We start from the raw sequence: 19,213 nt of genomic DNA, 5'->3' as shown, positions 1-19,213 counted from the left end.
TATATTTTCCAAAGCCTACCAGTATCTTGGAGTCAGCTCTGGCCCAACTGAATCCAGCTGTTATCTGCACCACACTTTTTGGTTATAGGAGGCTTTAAAGAATGTTGTAAACATGAAAAGCACTTTATAACACTAATGATCCTGTACACAAAACGTGTAGCTTTTGTAGAAAATTTGTTAAAAAGTAATGTTTTAAATGTGCATAAATTGCAAGATGATAAATTATGCACTGGAAGTTCTTGCATTTCATCCTCTACCAAAGTCACCTTTGGTACATACATGGTTCATTCTGCTAAACTATACTGATACTTTCATCCTCAGTTGGTAATATTTACAACTGCCTCTTGCTCTTTTGAAATAGTTGAGTATTACATAAAATATTTCCATAAGAAAGTTTTGCAACTGAACTGGTTAGTGCTCTCTTACTAGAAAAATGGAGACAGTCTTCTGCATTTTAGTAACACAGTGATCTACACCTTTGTGAAGCCTTATAATATTGAATATTAATACAGCAGTATTATATATTTAACAGCTCACTCTTGTATACCCAATCCTATTAAATTTACAAGCCTGAGCTTTATTTCTAAACAAAGGAAGAGTTGCTCATTATTCCATGTTTCAAAGTAATACAATTTTAACATTTATTTCTATAATTTTATCCCCATTGTATTGCTACCACTAAATATTTAGTCATAGAGTTTGCTTTGCTTTAATGTCCATAGTCAGTCTGGCAGAGCTCTGTAAACAAGGATCTTGAGTGCACATTACTCTCTTAGACCTTCCTGTAACACAATAGTGCTTTATTCCATATTACTTCACATACTACTTGGAACAAATGAAATGTTAACAGCCTGTACTGTTATTTTAATAATTTATAATGCAGATGGTATTACCTTTAATAGAGTCAATGTGCAGCATGTGTGGTTGTGCTGTGTTTGGTTGTTTGGGCTGGTTCTGAAAACTGTCTATCCTGGTTAAGTCTAACCACCCTGTCAATAAAACATTAAAAGACTAAAGGAGCTACTTCATTTTGAAAATATGGTCATATGATTTAAATGCCAATACAAGTCCAACAATATTGGCACAACTGTGTATACTCATCCCTGTGAATAGCCCCAGCATAATGTTTGAAGCAGTACACATCATTGATCTGGCTGTTAAGTAACCATATCATTTACACCTACAGCTACAGCTCTGACTGCAATGCTTGCTGCTTCACTCATACAATGCTAATTGTGTGGGATGCTTATTTCATTCAAATCTACAATGCCCCAAAGCAGACCATAGGCAGCAGTTTTATTTCAGTGGGATAAAATCACAGTACATAACTGGCAGTATTTATTGAGATTAATAAGTGATTAACTGTACTAAAACTATTATGACTGAGCAAGTAAAAGAAACAGATGTTTTATTTGATGAATTATAAACATTTCTCACATTTTCTTCACTCTGAGCGCCAGTCAAATGCAGCTTAGCCTACTGGCAGTCAAGAATATAACACCTCATTAACTTACTGGCTAGAAGGTTTTAGTGGATTATTATCTATCAGCAAGATATTTTTATGTTGTGCAGATACACAACACATTGGCCAACAGTCCATCTGACGTGTGTCAACTCCAATTTAAGAAGGCAGAAAAATTTTAACAAAACTTAAAAAGTTGTGGCGCATAAGACAACAAAACATTGTAAAAACAAATATGGTAAACTTGCAGTTATGTGAGGGGAATTAGATGCAGAAAGAGGACGTATATGTTACCATCTTCAACAAAAAAAATCAAAAAGGTCTGTGGTATAAAACAAATCATCATAACAGATATCAAATATCAACTCTCCCTACAGTGATTATTAAATGCCCAAATGCACAGAAATAAACAAGTAAGCAGTTAAATACTAAATTAAAAACATAAATGCACAGAAATAAACAGGTAAGCAGTTAAATACTAAATTAAAAACATAATTTTATCTCTTACTGAATTCACTGATTTTATGGGCAGTGTCTCCCAGGTCCCTTGTAGATAAACACATAAAAGGGGATCCAGTGTCTGTCAGCCTGGGATGACATGCTTGACAAGTCATGTTGCTTCGCTAGGGACGGCTTGCACCTGCCACCCTTAAGCTTGCCACCCCCACAGTGCCTTTTATAGGCAAGTCTCAAAGGACAAACCCACCTCCATAGACAACCCAAGGATAAAAAAACTAAAGGTAATGCTGCTCAATGCCAGAAGTCTAAACCTCAAGATGCACGCACTCGAGGCTCTCCTCAGTATGGAGAAAATCGATGTCTGTGCAGTAACAGAAACCTGGTTCAAGGCTCCTGAGAGTACCCCAGCACTACCAGGTTATAACTCATACCATGCGTTTCAGCCTCAAAACTCGGACCGAAGCACAAAAGGAGGGGGAGTATCTATATTCATCAAAGATACCTACACCTCCAGGTTAGTGGCACTGCACGAGGCATTGGAAACCATCCATGTGCAACTAACAGTGTGCAAAACTGCTTTTCAGTTTGTAGCCTGCTACAGAACACCCTCCCTATTACAGGAACCCCACTTGGCATTCCTGAGAACACTGGAGAATATGAAGGTCTCTGCAAACACTATGTTATTGGGTGACTTCAACTACCCAAACATTGACTGGGAAAACTACTCAAGCCCAAACACCCTCGCCCAATGGTTACTCGAATTTATATAATGCAATGGACCAACTGGTCACCACTCCCACAAGAGGGAACAACATATTGGACCTGGTCATCATCAACATGGGGATTCTATGTTCCACACCAGAGGTATACCCCTCATTGGTAAGATCAGATCATAAACAAATTTCCCTGGACATCCATATCCTGTCCCCACCCCCAGCCAAGGAAATCACTGTAAAGAATTTCTCAAAAGCAAACTTTGCACTTCTCAAGACTGAGATGGAATCCTTCAAAGCCCCTGGGCCAGGGGATAATACAGCCCAATCCGCAGAATACTTTACAAATGCATTCTATGAGCACCTGCAGGAATGCATGGATCATGCTATCCCAAATAAAACCAAGACTCACTCCTCCAAAAACAGGAGACCGGTCTGGTGGACCCTGGCCATAAATAATCTATACAACAGAAGGAGGAAGCTACTACATGACAGAGCAAAATCCCAAAAAGGGAAGGCATCTCTGATCAGTATTAGCAAGAAACTTCGATCCCTCATAAAATCATCAAAGGCCAGTTTCGAAAGAAAAATTGCCCTAGACACTAAAGATAATCACAAGGCCTTCTTTAGTTATGTCAGGAACATGGGTAGAAACTCCCAGATATGCTCTGAATTGTTGCATAATGGTACAAAATATACTGAACCTACAGACATAGCCAACATCCTGGTAGACAGATTCAGCGCAAACTTCTCCCCCCCTTCCCCCCAAAGGAGCAAATGCCTATCCCAACTGAATGTAACCTCCCTGACATCACAGATGCACAGATGAAAGCTGCCTTCTCCAAAGCCAAAAACACAGCATCTATGGGACCAGACGGTGTCCCAGGCTGTGTCTCACACGAGCTCCAAGAAGAACTGAACCCTCACATTAAGTCACTGTTCAAACTTAGCCTTACTACAGGATATGTACCCAAAGAATGGCATACAGCTACAGTGGTCCCACTCCACAAAGGTGGTGCTACATCGGACCCCGGAAACTATCGCCCCATAAGCCTGACTAGTCTGGTCTGTAAAGCTATGGAGCGTATTATCATGGAACTCATAAACAAAGACATTGGGAGCCTCCAGACACTGGACCCTACCCAATTCGGCTTTGTTAAGGGCAGATCTTGCCTCTTAAACCTAGTTGATTTCCAAAGCCATAGATGAGGGCAAGGTAGTCCACACTGCCTACCTGGACCTCGCAAAAGCCTTCGACACAATACCCCACTCGGGCATCATAAATAAGCTTACCAGCTTAAATATCAACCCCTATATCACAAGATGGGTTGCAAACTGGCTCAGAGATAGAACCCACATGGTCAGAATTGCAGGTGCCATGTCCGAATCTGAACCAGTTACAAGTGGCATCCCACAGGGCTCAGTTCTGGGACCTCTCTTGTTCGGTATATACTTCTCTGAGGTTAAGGCTAACACGGGGGGATTATGGCTGACAAAGTTCGCAGATGACTGCAAACTGGGGGCCACAATCGAATCTCCAGCTGACACAAGCATCCTCAAAAAGGGTCTCACAGAGACGGATGCTTGGTGCCAGAGCCACAGCCTCAAGCTAAATGCTAAAAAGTGTATATTCAACCCCTTTGGAAAAAACAAGGTGCCCACAAATTACCACATAGGTGGTAATCCATTAAGTACGGAAGAAGTAATTAGAGATTTGGGGACCAATGTAGATAGTAATCTCTCCTTTGATAATCACGTTGCCAAAGTGGTTAGAAAGACCTTCTATATAGCCCACCTTATCACGAAAGGGTTTGCATCTAGATCAAGAGAGGTCATTGTGCCCCTCTACTCGTCACTCATCAGGCCCATAATTGAATACAATGCCCCTTTGGGATGTATCTTACCCGACACCTGCAGCAACTGGAGAGACCCCAAAAGTACCTCACCAAGAGGATCATGGGCTACAAACAGATGTCCTATGCAGCTTGACTAAAGAAACTCCAGCTCTACTCAGTTGCTTACTGCCTACTCAGAGGCGATCTATGCCCGATGTACAAAGCCATGTCAAACCCAGAATTAATGGACATGCTCCACCTCAAAAAATCCAAGTCCCTTACAGCTACATGCTCCAAGGACCTAAACCTCAGCACAAAAATAAATAGGACATGCTGGAGGGACAGATTAATTTCCCAGAGGCTCCCCTCACTCTGGAATAGAATCCCAATTCATGTTAGACATAGCCCCTCGCTGACCCTCTTCAAGCGAAATCTGGACGCGTGGATAGGAAATTGCAAATTCACCCCTGGGATCTCTTCTGTGTCCCTGCTAGACAGAGGCACAGTAAACTAATCTTAAAAGGGTACCTTCTGTGACCTACTTTGCAGAGGCACAGTAGGCTAATCTAATAGGGAGGCGGAAGCCAAATATACTCTGGCTAGGCTTATAAATGCCCTAGAGCAGATAGCCTAGTATCTACCTTTGAACCTAAATCAGAGACTGCAGTAGTTGGGAGATACAAGAAACATTTGCTTTTCCAGCATAATCAAGCATTTTGTTTAGTTCAAAACAGTGTCACTTCAGAGGTGGAACAAAGTGGGAATATGGTAGTGCAGGTATGAATCCTCTCTGTAAAAGGATTTCTTTTGTGGCTATCAAACAATTTTCTAAAAGTGCAAATGGCGTACTATTGCAATTCTGAGTCAGTGTACCATTTGTATGAATTGTTCAAAATACCTCACCATATTTAATATTCTAAGTTGCATGTCTAACTATTTGATTAAACATTTGCCTAATAAAATATGTAATATTCTCTGATGATTTACCCATTGTCAGTATTTGCTATTTTACTTTTAACCCATGTTTTTTTACAGAATTCTGAACAAGCATATAATCAATTAGGTTAATGCAATTAAAAATTAGTAAAATAATGAGTAAATGATAAAATAAACTGATTTTTTATCAACTAATGCATTTTGTAATTTTAAATTGGAAACATTTTCATATATTAATTGAAGTGAATTTGGCAGAAGTATTTCAAACAATTTTTACTGCTTGGCAAACAAAAATGAGCAATTGGTGTCTTGAAAGAAAAATAGATACAAGTATGTACTGATGCACACACAATGCCTATTACATTTCAGTGCATGAAAAAATGTTTATAAGTTGACTTGGATGTGGTAAAAAGCCCAACAATAAGGTCAACAATTTGCGGTCAAACATAAATGTATCTTTAAAATGGGTGTCCTTACTGGATAAATGGAATTTTTTTGTGCACAGCTTAAAAAAAAAGAGTAAAGAACTAATATACATACTTGATCATCCTAAACAACAGACAGGTTCTATATGTCCTAAGGGTGACTTAGGCAACAATTCATACTTTGCCATACACTTTATTAGCACCAGTTAAAGCCATCTGTAAAATCATTCAGGGATATTAACTTCTGGCAAGTGGAGGAAATTTTGTATTCCATAACAGAAAGGAAAAGATTTTAAAGGACTGCGGTGTACTCTTGGCATAATACTGTATAGACTGGTTTAAGACTGCCAGTCTGAGAAAAGCAAACCGATTTTTGTGAGATACATATTGCTTACACATACAAAACAGATTGCTTTCTAATGAAGACATAGCATTTAAGTAAGCATTATACCAAACTGTTGAAAGTGAAACTGTAGCCAGAGCTACAACAGAATTGTGACAAGATGTGCATGACTTTCTGCTAACACAATGACTATTTAATATCTCCTACAAAATAAATAAGCTTTTTGGATGGCAAAATGTTACATAAAGATGTGTGTTTAAACAAAATAACTATACAATATGTCATAACAGAGAACACACTGAAACAGTGAGCAAATAAAAATATGGCAATATTCAACTCAGAGTCAAACATACTCTGCAAACAGGATGGGAAGCATGGATCAAACATGTACAAAATGGTGGAATCAGGAAGGAATAAGGATTCAGACAAAATGGATGCAGAAATTCAGACTTATGATTTAAGGTTCTGTATCATGTGTAGAACTCAAAGTAATTGCATAAATCATTTCTGACTTAGCAAGAGTGAAACTTAAAATGGAATTCACAACATGAGCTGCATTTTACATGATAAAAATGAGAAGTTACTTCATTACGAATCAAAAGAAAAACAGTGCTGAGACAATGTCGACAATGAGCAAAATAACTGTGCATGTGCCAAAGCACAAAATACCAGTCTGATCATCAGTATGTATGTTTGGTACAGCATGGGTAATAAAAAACTTTGTTTATTTTTAAACATTTGCATTTGGAAGCTAAATGCACTAATATACTTGTTATTTATGAGAAATCATGATTACTGAAACAAAACAAACATTAATATAAAACACCTTTATTGAAATATTGCTTATGATATAGGCAAACTTCCTTTTGTATAAGCAAACCATACTAACAAGTTCACAGTTACAATCATTATACATCACACATATTATTCTATACACTATAATTAATTCAGTGTTGCATAAATTGTGCATTTTTTGCCTTCTCTTAAACCTCACTCTTCCTCCAAAACATTTTTTCTGCATGTATTGTTCCCACAGTCTCCATCTTTTCTATGCCCTTTATTCCTACACTCTTCTAAAGATCCAAGTCCCTGTTCTCCTATCTCTGTTACAATACCTACTACTTCAAATACAGTTGGTTTAGACAATGATTTCCATTTTATAGTAATTGCTTTATTGGACATCACCAGAATTAAACTTACTTTAATTTACCTTACTATGTCAAGGCAATTCAGATCCTGTATCCCATCTCAAAAAATAATTTCCTTAGTTACACCAGTTTGCTCACCCAGTATTCCTAACAGAGTACATTGTACAAAATTTTAAAAGTCTGCCAACTCATTAAACTCCAAGAACATATGCTCACAGTATCTCTTTCTTCCCCCATTACACCTCCAACATTTGCTATCTACTTGAGTAAAAATTCTTTATTTACTCTGCTTGGGGTATAAACGTACTTATAAAAACACTTCTAGGCAAAAATCCTAAATCTTCTAGATTTTGTTGCATATTTGGGAGCAATACATTGTCCTCCCATTGTTTCTTTGTAAACTGCTTATTTAATCTCTCCTCCCAACCTGTCCTGACCCCTTCTGATTGATTCATATGGTCAACATGCAATATTTTATATGCTCTATTAATTATGCTTTTTAACAACAGCTTCTGTTCTAGAATCAACTAAAAACTCAGCCAGTGCATGTCTGTGATTTAAGATTCCCCTATCTCTTTATCTTTTGCTTATACTTTGATATTAATCAGTGATAGGGATGGGAATCTTTAGCCTGTAGTCCAAATGTCTTCTTGGCCCCTTCCCATTCTATTACATTTCTCTCTCAAATTATTTGTTCCCAATACCTTGGTTCCTTTGCCAGCTTTCTCCAGTAAACTTCAGCCCTCTCTTGCACATTGATTTGTAATTTTACAATTTATATACATAATTAGAAAAATTTTTTAAATATTTATTCACATAATTGATTTTTTGTTATGTAATTAATATATGGATCTAGCCTATCATACACAATATATTAGTTCCGTATTGTTTTTAGTTTAATGTCCCCATTAAATACGTGTTCATTAGTAATATTACGTATTCATTTAGATATATACACTGAACCCAGATGTCATTGTACCTATATAAATAGTATGTGCATAGGTTGTGTTTGTGTCGCAGCACCTATGTATATATTCAAACATTCATTGAGATGTCATTGTACCTATATAAATAGTATGTGCATAGGTTGTGTTTGTGTCGCAGCACCTATGTATATATTCAAACATTCATTTAAACAAGACATCCATCCGTGAATATATTGAAGTATGTGTCCCAAGCTGCTTACTGAAGACTCGTGACTTTTCAGGTCAGACTTTGATCAAAGAAATGAGCCACTTTGTTAAAGTTAACACACTAGACGTTAAAACCATTATATGAATATAGACGCACTTTTCACATGTATATATTATAAACATATCGTAATATTCTGAGGCATCATATTCTATGTGGGTTTATAGTCTACGTAAATTATAGGATGGTGCAATAGTATGTAATGAGCGTTTGTATATAACATCACGTTATATGTGTAAGATTTGAATTTTGTTTTTAACTTTTATATTTTTTCATAGTTTGCTATTTGCATTTTGGAGTATTATATGTCATTAGATTGACTGCAAGCAGCGGTTATAATACGCTATAAGCGTTCGTATCTAATACCGCATGTTCCGTGCTGTTTAGCCCACGGTCTATTTGATTTTTGATTTTTAAAGTTTGAAAGTCCCAACACGTATTTGTAACAACATTAGACCAATAGCCAGTTGCAATTGCAATATGTAATAAGTGTTTGTGATCAATACTATATCTTATAAGAAGTTCTCTGATTTTAAAGGTTTTATCAAAATTTTTAAAAAACTCTTATATAGATTCGCAACCTTTAATGTTGTGACATTGGATATCATTGCATTAGCTGCCGGTCGCGAATGCACCAATATGCGGAGCATTATTATTTTATTGTTATCCCTAGATATGATTGTATATTTTGAAACGGCAGCAAAGGGATTTTTGAGATAGCAATGTATGATAGATTATTCAAAGGTCATAGATATTCAAGTAATAATCTTTGTGTCTATGACTTTAAATGTGGATTATATTTGATTGGTTGAAGTAATGATTACGTGGTTCATCAGTTCTTTTAAAAAAGTGTGTTTTAATGAATTCTTGTTGTTTGTCTGATGAAGCGGAGATATACAGCCGCAAAGCTCACGATAATTAAACTTTTGTCTTAAATATATATATGTGGATTGATGGGTTTTGTGTATAAGGCACGAGTAACTGGATATATGTAAGTCTTTGGATACACGCTAACTAACAGGATATATCACTTTTTGTTTGGAAGAACGCTGTTTCAAGTTAAGCCTCGATGTTCGGCATTGTGGATGATTTCAAAGCAAGCCGTTTTTGATGCCATCAATATTTCAAGTAACGAATAATTTTTGGATTTATTCCAATGTATGAGGAGATGGAATGAGTGTTTCACCTAAGTGAGTAATTAGAATCTTTGTGATTTTACAACTATTGCCATCAGCTATTTTTACATTTAGAACTTTATAAGACAGTTATATACCGTTTGGTTACAATTTGAACGACTCACAGTTGGCTCTGCTGGGTGTTATTCTTGTATATCATTGGGCGTTTGTTGTTATTATTATCAAATATTCTGGGATATGGAAGGAGCCAACACTACAGAGGGAAGACCCAAGTCCCAACACGAATCTACACATGAAAGGCTGAGAACTTTCCTTGAAAACAAACATAATCCGTTGGTTGGTTCAATGGATTTCACTGAGAATGAATTGAATTCTAAAGTTAATGATAGCAATGAAGAAGATATCAGAAAAGTGAAACGTGACATAGAGAATGATCTATACAAATTCAAAAGACTTAGCACACAACGTTTCCATATGGAGGCATGTTTAAATAAAGGCCTTATACCTCGAGGCCTACGTATACTTACCATGCCGACTTATGGTAATATGTATTCCTCACTACTTGCCAAATGGCAACAAATAAATCTTAGAGCTAGTAGGGAATACATACAACTACTGATAGATTTTTTTGAACCAATAGAGAATGGACTGAAAGAATCTGCGATTAGACTACAAGGCAGATTGATCGAACTACAAGGTGAAGGAGACACTGAACTATATATGCAAGAGTTGCTCGACCGTGTGAACAGATACGAGGCTAACTTAATAAGTAACAAACGGAAAAAGCTATTAAGGGACTCCATTGATTTTGCCAACAATAATGTGTTTGTATGGCCTAGAACCAACAACACGAATGAAAGGAGAGGTTTGAACAACAAGTATGACAGACGTGGACAACAACACGTTGAACAAAACAACTTGAATACAGCAATACACCAATCAAGGGTGTTTGCAAATGATATTGGTGTCCATTCTCATGTACATAAAGAACAAGGCACAATAGATGAAGTTTCCCTTCCATCTATACAAAAAGAAAACGATATTGATAAATTGTCTAACAATGTTACTGGGGCTATAGTACATGATATTACAACGCCACCAGGCACTGAATCTGTATATACCACCCCGAATGATACACTTGGAATACATATTGAACCTCATACATGCATCAGTTCCAACATTCCATCTAACAATTCCAGTTTATCCAGCAGTGTTAGAAGGAAGATACAAATGGAAAGTGCTAATAATTCGGATTTTCCACTACCCATTCGCACCGGGAGAAAGAGGTCACTAGACATGGATGTCGACAGAGGGGCAAGGAAGAAGGAATACACGGTGGCCCCTCAACAACAGAAGACACTCCAGAGGTTCTGGGGACCGAACACTTAGGATCATGTCGCTATAATGGAACAAATGAATTCATCAAGAACACCATATGTACCAGAATGATGGGATCTAATAGTCTGGAGGAAAGTACATCAAACCCTTCATATGATATACAACAAGTTGATTTCAGGAACAACTACCCATTGGTATATAACATTTCCAAATACTGTTTATCTGAACATGAGTATGCTGTTTTGAACAGAGGTCTTTCATTTATACCTACCTCGAAGATGGATGTTAGTCAAATTATCATTTCCTTAAGACTTTTTGTACGCAAGATAGCATTGAAGCTCATTTTTCCCATAGAGAACAGTAATACAACACAAAGCACAAGCGAAACAGCACTTTCACTCCGCATCTCCAGCCGAATTTAGAAGTTTTCATTCAAGCTGTAGAGAATACTCTATATGAACAGATACAGCCTATAGGAAATGATTCAGCAGAGAATTTAACGAAGATGGAACAAAATGCATTGAAGATGTTACGCAATAATCAGCAAATTACTATTCGTCCAGCAGACAAAGGAGGCCCTGTGGTTGTAATGGACACTGAATATTACAACCACAAAATTACTGAATTATTAAACAATCCATCTTATCGAATAATACCTATAGAACAGGTCTACACCATGCAAGAAAACATTTTACGTACCATAACAGAGTGTAAATGCATGGGACTTATAAATGATGAATTGTTCAAGTATTTTGTAATTGAGAATCCACTTATTCCTACCATTACAGGCCTACCGAAAATTCACAAAAATTTGGGTAGACCAGACTTTAGACCCATCGTTTCAGGTTCGGGATGGCTGACGGAATCCATTTCCATTTATTTGGAGAGTGAACTAAGGATACACTTGAATCAACATCAATATGTATTGAGAGACACAGAACAATTTCTAACAGAGTTGTATCATAGAATGGAAACAATACCCTTGACCAATCAAATTTTGTTTGTGACAATGGACGTTGTCTCATTATTCACAAGCATTCCCAATGATGAAGGGTTAACATACGTGAAATTGTTCCTGACTGAAGTATCGAAACTAGAACAACAGAAAGTGGATTTCTTTTGCTTCCTTCTAGAACTGGTTCTGGACAACAGTATATTCCTGTTTAATCAAATATGTTATAAACAGGAAAAGGGGGTGGCCATGGGCACGAGTTGTGCCAATAGTTATGCAAATCTCGTCATGGCCACCTTCGAGCTCAAATACATTGTGGGAAATACACACATCAGATTCTTCAAGAGGTTTGTCGATGATTTGTTTTTTGTATGGGAGGGAACTGAAGAATCTCTTCATGACTTCCATTTGAAGTTAAATGAATCCAATAACTTCTTGAGGTTCACTATGGAATATTCACCTGATAACATCAATTATTTGGATGTTAATGTTTACAGAAAAGAAGATGCTGTTTATACCAAGGTACATCGGAAATCATGCTACCAACCCTCCTATTTGCACCGACAGAGTATGCATAGTCAACGTATTTTCCCGAATATTATAAAGGGCCAGGCAATGCGCTTATCCCGGTTATCGAGCACACAGAACCAGTTTCAAGATGAACTGAATATATTAAAGGATGGTCTGTTTAAACGAGGGTATCATCTGGAAGAGATAAATGACGTGTATACGTCCATCAATAGGATAAGGACAACCAGAGCCCAACCATATTTTTCTGGAAATCGGGATTCAACAGGTAAAAATAACCGGAGGTTGAGCCATGAAGCCATTGTGATACCCTATGGCCAAAATGTGGGATGGGCTATGCAAGCAATATACAATCATTGGAACATCTTGACCACTGATACCAAGGTAAAGGATATTGTAGGAGTCACTCCGCATTTTACTTACAGTAATATGCAAAATCTTAAACAGCTTTTATGTCGCAGTCCTTTGCCCACTGGTGCCCGAAACACTTCCATCCGAGGTTTGCAACATACCAGCAAGTGTGGAAATTGTGCACAATGTGAAAGTGTGGATGAATCACACTACTTCAGACACCCTGACACTGGGAAGCTATGGGAAATCTGGGTGGACTCAGACTGCGCAAGTAGACACATTGTGTACGTTGCACACTGCACATATTGTTTCAGATTCTACGTTGGGAAGACGGACAGGTCTTTACGCGAGCGAATAAGAGACCATAAATATTGCACTATGAGGAGAGATGAATATAGTGCCCTGGCCAAACATACCATCAAAAACGGGCCACATCACACCTTCTTGTTCCAAGTCCTATACCAACAGAGAATATCTGACAGGATGGGGGATGTTACCAACAACACCGAAGAGGCTGAAATAGGCTGGATATTTAGGTTGGGGGCACACAGGGGCAATGGCCTGAATGAAATGGTTTCATTGAAACCTATCCTAAAAAATAGGAAATTACGACATTAGATATCTGAGTCAAGTATTTCAATGACATTTACTTCCAATACTTGACACTCAAATTTTCTACACAAGTTGATTAGAAAAGGTTGATGTGCATATTTATATTCCATTATCAATTATTCACATTTTTCACAAATAATTTGTATGTATTGTGAAGCAGGAATATTCATTTATTCCTGTTCCACAACTATATACATTTCACTCATATACATTTTACTTACACAAATTCAATTATTCATACTTAGCTTTCATCAATTTATTTATTTTTATTTATTTTTATTTCTTATTCACAGATTTATATGCATTATATTAAATTAATACAATTTTATATTTTTGTATTTTTATATATATTTTTACAAAAATATACATTTCATGCATATAAATTTATTTAATTATTTATAGTCAGTTTTTACTCAACAATTTATTTTCCATTTACAGACCCATTTATATATTACATATTAAATAAATACACATTTTGTAATTTTACAATTTATATACATAATTAGAAAATTTTTTTAAATATTTATTCACATAATTGATTTTTTGTTATGTAAATAATATATGGATCTAGCCTATCATACACAATATATTAGTTCCGTATTGTTTTTAGTTTAATGTCCCCATTAAATACGTGTTCATTAGTAATATTACGTATTCATTTAGATATATACACTGAACCCAGATGTCATTGTACCTATATAAATAGTATGTGCATAGGTTGTGTTTGTGTCGCAGCACCTATGTATATATTCAAACATTCATTGAGATGTCATTGTACCTATATAAATAGTATGTGCATAGGTTGTGTTTGTGTCGCAGCACCTATGTATATATTCAAACATTCATTTAAACAAGACATCCATCCGTGAATATATTGAAGTATGTGTCCCAAGCTGCTTACTGAAGACTCGTGACTTTTCAGGTCAGACTTTGATCAAAGAAATGAACCACTTTGTTAAAGTTAACACACTAGACGTTAAAACCATTATATGAATATAAACACACTTTTCACATGCATATATTATAAACATATCGTAATATTCTGAGGCATCATATTCTATGTGGGTTTATAGTCTACGTAAATTATAGGATGGTGCAATAGTATGTAATGAGCGTTTGTATATAACATCACGTTATATGTGTAAGATTTGAATTTTGTTTTTAACTTTTATATTTTTTCATAGTTTGCTATTTGCATTTTGGAGTATTATATGTCATTAGATTGACTGCAAGCAGCGGTTATAATACGCTATAAGCGTTCGTATCTAATACCGCATGTTCCGTGCTGTTTAGCCCATGGTCTATTTGATTTTTGATTTTTAAAGTTTGAAAGTCCCAACACGTATTTGTAACAACATTAGACCAACAGCCAGTTGCAATCGCAATATGTAATAAGTGTTTGTGATCAATACTATATCTTATAAGAAGTTCTCTGATTTTAAAGGTTTTATCAAAATTTTTAAAAAACTCTTATATAGATTCGCAACCTTTAATGTTGTGACATTGGATATTATTGCATTAGCTGCCGGTCGCGAATGCAGCAATATGCGGAGCATTATTATTTTATTGTTATCCCTAGATATGATTGTATATTTTGAAACGGCAGCAAAGGGATTTTTGAGATAGCAATGTATGATAGATTATTCAAAGGTCATAGATATTCAAGTAATAATCTTTGTGTCTATGACTTTAAATGTGGATTATATTTGATTGGTTGAAGTAATGATTACGTGGTTCATCAGTTCTTTTAAAAAAGTGTGTTTTAATGAATTCTTGTTGTTTGTCTGATGAAGCGGAGATATACAGCCGCGAAAGCGCTCACGATAATTAAACTTTTGTCTTAAATATATATATGTGGATTGATGGGTTTTGTGTATAAGGCACGAGTAACTGGATATATGTAAGTCTTTGGATACACGCTAACTAACAGGATATATCACTTTTTGTTTGGAAGAACGCTGTTTCAAGTTAAGCCTCGATGTTCGGCATTGTGGATGATTTCAAAGCAAGCCGTTTTTGATGCCATCAATATTTCAAGTAACGAATAATTTTTGGATTTATTCCAATGTATGAGGAGATGGAATGAGCGTTTCACCTAAGTGAGTAATTAGAATCTTTGTGATTTTACAACTATTGCCATCAGCTATTTTTACATTTAGAACTTTATAAGACAGTTATATACCGTTTGGTTACAATTTGAACGACTCACAGTTGGCTCTGCAGGGTGTTACTTTTATATATATATATATATATATATATATATATATATATATATATATATATATATATATATATATATATATATATACACACACACAAACACATACACATACATATATATATATATATATATATATATATATATATATATATATATATATATATATATCTATATCTATGTATCAGCCTTAACTGTGTAGCTCAAAAATATCCCTTCAAATCTGGTAATTCTAAAACTCCTTGTTTTACTAGAAGGATCATCTCAACCTACTTTACAATTGCCCTCTTCTCCTCAAAGATAAAAATTCCTCAACTATTTATTAATTATTGTCCACAACTTCTCCTCTGGTTGATAAAAAAAATGTCTAACTTGTGTATAAAACCAAAGGGACTAAAAACATTTTTTCTACTTGTATGTTTTTATTCATATCCATAGGCTACAGCTTCCAACTTCTCAGTTTTAGTATTATCTTTTGTTAAGTCTCTTCTCACATATCCTTAGTTGCCATATTAGCATCCTTTTTAACCCATATTCCTAAAGATCTCATTTTATCATGTCCACATAAACTATATTTTATATAACTATTATTGTGTAAAATATGGTTTACTGCTATAGCCTTTGTTTTATCTTGATTAAGTGTATATCCCAAAAAATAGACTTTGTCTCAGAATGTACAACACTAATATGTCCTTTACTTGCTTCATCACGAATGAAATACTTTCATCTCCAAATAAAGCCAACTTTTCCTATATCATTGAATGAATTTCTGAGTCCCTTATTTTACTTGCCAATAGTTCTAAATATATCACAAATAACAAAAAGAACACTACTACCTGGTTCCTCTGTTCAGACACAATTTATCAGAAAGAATCCCCCCACTTTGATTGTTACCTCTGATCCCCTCATATGTCCTCTTAATTAGCATTATAATTGTATTAGGAAATGCAGATGCTTTCATTGCCCTACTCATAAAATCCCAGATTACTCTGTGAAATGCTTTTTCTGCATAAAGACCCAGCAAGAACAGTAGTATTTTCTCACATTCTGCTTCCATCTGGAGCACTGTTGTTCTGTTAATGTTGTCAAATGCCATCCTCCCCTCTGAAAAACCAAAGTGATCCATATCTATCAATTCTGGAAATACCTTTGCTATTTGTTTTGCCAAAGCACACACGGACCCTTTATAATCATGGTTTAAAATTGAAATGGACCTATATGAAGTCAAATCTATGGGTGTTTACCATCTTTAGGTATTACAGCCACCACAGCTTTTGTTCCAGGATGTTGATGCTTCCCCCCTCCTTTTAAAATGTTTTTAAATAAAACCTTCCAGATCTTTAGCACTTTCTTCTCTCCTAACTTCCAAACTTCTCCTGGTATACCATCTTTAACCTTGGAATATTTAAGTCTTCCATAAATATTTCATAGGATCATAGGACGTCACAAGGCTATTGTCCCTAAGGCCTCTACAAGCCTAGCTATGTTATACCCTTGTTCCCTTATGGACCAGAACATATACTCTATGTCTGCACACGAATCTAAGATCAGCATCAGCTGCACCTGTTTAAGAGGGGCATAGATGAAACCCCCCATATAAATTTATGGTTTCCCATCTAATTGTCCAGGTTACACTTAAATAGGGTCATTGAGTAGCTCTGTTTTACATGAATTGGGAGTTTGTTCCAGAGGAGTGGCAACTGCTGGGAGACATATCTGGCTTGCCAGCATGTCCTGTTAATATTGCAGGCTAGGGTAAGATCCCTAAAGTGAGTGAATCTTGTCCCATTGGATTTATGGATGCGTGGCAGCCTCATCAAGGCAGGGTCTGAGACTGCACTGTAGGCCAGGCACAAGTTGCCTCTAGACAGTCTACATGACACTGAGTAAAGTATTAGGGGCTTCAGTCTGTCTGTGTAGGTCATGTGATAAAGGCCTTGAATTTTCTTGATGAGAAACCTCTGAGGTCTCTCCAGTTGCTGCAGATATCTGGTGAGATACATACAGAAGGCAGCAGCATACTCTATTATTGGTCTGATGAGAGCAGAGTACAATGGAGTTATAATCTTCTTAGCTTAGGATACTATACCCTTGCTTATGACTTTGAGCTTTTAATTGACATTCCTACTTCTCTGTTGTATGCACGTTATCTTAAATTTTCTACTCTCTCACTAATACTTCTACAGGATCTCAAAGTTTGGCAACAGCTGTTTCTACTTTCTGTTGCCTGCTGTTGTGCCAAACGTTTTTGAACTTTGGAGTTATTATCAAAAAACAGTTCTTAACAGCAATCTTTCTAAACTCACACATATTATCTAGGTACTCCCTTATTTTCTATTTAATACTCTCCAATTGCAATTTTTATTCTGTGAGATTCTCCTTATTCTGTAATACTTTAACCTTTGTCAGCCTCTCCAAACAATTCATGTTGATTCTTAATCATATCTATTTTTTTTTATACTCTGTTTATGAACTCCATTTTAATTTTATTCCACTCATTGGCTGTAATGTCTGGAGTACTTTCTCTCATCCCAAATAACTCCCAAATAATTTCCATTAGCCATTCTTTAAATTCCTCTCTTTTTAACACATAGGTGGAGAAGTACCAGTGTCTCATCTTTACATCATTACCCTTCATTTTTATCTTAGTAATTATTGGTGCATGGTCTGAAACAGTGACTGGACATGTGTCAAAGTTCGCAATTAAATGCACGTTCCTGTAAAATATAATTTCTGTCTAGTTTAGCCCAGGTATTGCACCCTAGAGAATAACATGCAAATTCTCTCTGAGTTCCTACTACTGAATTCATGTCTTCCATACCAAATATTTTTTATTAATTTCTTCAAAAATCTATCCTCTTTTGTTATATTTTCCTTCCAGTCCTACTAGATGCACTCTCGTTGCTGCAAATCGAATTTCATTCCCCACCTATCAGTAATATTCCCTGCTGAAAGCTGATTATTTCCCCCAATTGTTTGAGTTCCATAATTGCAGTTTTAGTTGAAATATAATAGCCCCTTGCTACCACAAATCTGCCATTATCTTATCACTACTGGAGCTCCTCTAGCAATTACTATAAGTATTCCTCTTGTCCTTTCCCCTGATATTCTGCTGACAACTTGAAATCCTTTCTTTATCAAATTCACATGCTTATTTCTTTTTCTAAATGTATCTCACTTAGCATTATTGTACTTTGTATTTTTTAATATAATTAATCACTCTTCCCTTTTGTCTGCACCCATGAGACTATTCACATTCCAAGACAATATGTAAAAGTGTCATTGTTATGATAAGAAGTCATTATTTCCACAAATTATACATGACAGCTTTTAAAATGTCTATTTCCAGCTTTTGAGATACACACACACACACACACACACACACACACACACACACACACACACACACACACACACACACATACACACTAAAGTTTGACAGGTTGCTCCTTTACACAATGTTTTCTTAACATCAACATTAGAACTGATGTCACATTTTACAAGACTTTTGTTTTAATGATAACCCTCATACATACCCCGCAGAACACCCTTGATAACTTAATACA

The 19,213-nt window shown here is 36.0% G+C and overlaps 1 protein-coding gene across 1 annotated transcript in view; it reads right to left on the bottom strand.

Moving 5' to 3' along the window:
* Positions 1-19,213, bottom strand: part of PHLDB2 (pleckstrin homology like domain family B member 2) — a 1,258,236-nt gene that overhangs the window by 304,058 nt on the left and 934,965 nt on the right. The gene's annotated exons all lie outside the window — the stretch shown is intronic.

This window comes from Protopterus annectens, chromosome 5.part0 (assembly GCF_019279795.1).
Source record: "Protopterus annectens isolate FY-2018-M chromosome 5.part0, PAN1.0, whole genome shotgun sequence".
NCBI lineage: Eukaryota > Metazoa > Chordata > Ceratodontiformes > Protopteridae > Protopterus > Protopterus annectens.
This window is presented reverse-complemented; position numbering and strand designations above follow the sequence as displayed.